Below are 1,697 nucleotides of genomic sequence, written 5' to 3' on the forward strand. Positions count from 1 at the left end.
CCCAGGTCTTGATGGGGTCATGCTTAGGAGCAGGGGCTTGTCACCGTGAAGAGAGCCTATGAGAGGCTATTGGTGAAGCCTAATTACAGTGGAAGATAGCAGTGTTTTGGAGATGCCAGTACCATGCGATGACCACCAAGAACAGCAGCAGCAGTGGAGTACAGGCAGCTGGAGCCTAGAAGACAAGCTGTGTGCTACAAAGGGCAGAGCTGGAGAAGTGACCCAAGCCCTTGGAGGAGCTTGGAAGATCATGAGTTGGATCCCAGACATTGAACCATTGGAGTTTGAGTTTTGCTTTTGGTTGTGACTGTGCCCTGATATGTTTCCCTCTTGAAGGAAGAAAGTATTTTAGTGGAGCCCAGAGTTAAGAGACTTTGAATTTTTAAAAGACTTTGAATTTTAAAGATATTGAACATTTTAAAGAGATTGACCTTTTAATATGTAAAGACTGTGGGACTTTTAAAGTAATTTACATCTTGGGGATGAATAAGAAAGTAAGGGTTGTGCTCGCTTTGGCAGCACATATACTAAAATTGGAACGATACAGAGAAGATTAGCATGGCCCCTGCACAAGGATGACACGCAAATTCGTGAAGCGTTCCATATTTTTCTAGAAAAGGGAAATCATTTGAAATGTAAATAAATTATATCGAATAAAAAAAAAGAAAAAAAAAGAAAGTAAGGGTTGAGGCTTAGTAGTGATGTGTTTGTGTCAAGTTGACAAGGGTTAATTGTACTGGTTGGTTTTGTGTGTCAACTTGACACAGGCTGGAGTTATCACAGAGAAAGGAGTATCAGTTGGGGAAGTGCCTCCATGAGATCCAACTGTGAGGCACTTTCTCAGTTAGTGATCAAGTGGGAGGGCCCCTTGTGGGTGGATCCATCCCTTGGCTGGCATATTGGGTTCTATAAGAGAGCAGGCTGAAGTAAGCCAGCAAGGAACATCCCTCCATGGCTTCTGCATCAGCTCCTGCTTCCTGACCTGCTTGAGTTTCAGTCCTGACTTCTTTTGTGATGAACAGCAATGCAGAACTGTAAGCTATGCAACAGATGGAGACACTCATTTTTTTTAAATCTCTAGAAAGAAGCATGGTAGATAAGCCTCCAGGTTCCTCATCTGTAGTGAGGAGAGTTAAGTCACATCAACTTGACAGTCTTTAGACCACCCATAGGCCCCAGAGAGGCAGGAGGCCCCCCCTTCAGAAGCAAGCTGTGGCTAGACACTGGTGAGTTGGAGGCCTGGTTCACAGACATCAGGCCTCAGTCTATGCAAGATGGCCTCCTCCTGTGCTGTTTGGTTTGAATCTGGTTTCCTTCTGTACCCTGTTCCTGTGCTGGAAATTTAGTCCCCAGTGTGGTAACATTAGAGATGGTGTCATGAGGAAGCAGGATGATTAGGTCTCTGGGGTGTTGCTCTAGGAAGGGACAAATCCTATAGACTGGGTGACTTTAGGCTGGAGAGCACTCACACACTGAGGTGGCCACATGACTCATGCTATTTTCTGACTCTAAGCTGGTGAACCGCTCCTCAACAGAGGTTAAAAAGTGAGGCCAACCTGTGATCTAAAACTCCAGGCTCCCCTGTGAATTGCAAGGCTTTTATTGTTGAATTTCTGTTTTTAGACACCGTGGGGGAAGGGGTCGGATTTGCTACATCTCTGCAGGTGAGCAGGCAAGTGGTTCCCTTGAGTCCTCCT

General features: G+C 45.4%; 1 non-coding gene across 1 annotated transcript; it reads left to right on the forward strand.

Annotated features, from left to right (window-relative positions):
* The first annotated feature begins 503 nt into the window (after positions 1 to 503).
* LOC127676970 (U6 spliceosomal RNA) lies at positions 504 to 610 on the forward strand. The gene has a single exon (XR_007976376.1). It is a non-coding gene; the product is annotated as a U6 spliceosomal RNA (small nuclear RNA).
* The last annotated feature ends 1,087 nt before the right edge of the window (positions 611 to 1,697 follow it).

This window comes from Apodemus sylvaticus, chromosome 1 (genome assembly GCF_947179515.1).
Source record: "Apodemus sylvaticus chromosome 1, mApoSyl1.1, whole genome shotgun sequence".
In the NCBI taxonomy this organism is placed as follows: Eukaryota; Metazoa; Chordata; class Mammalia; order Rodentia; family Muridae; genus Apodemus; species Apodemus sylvaticus.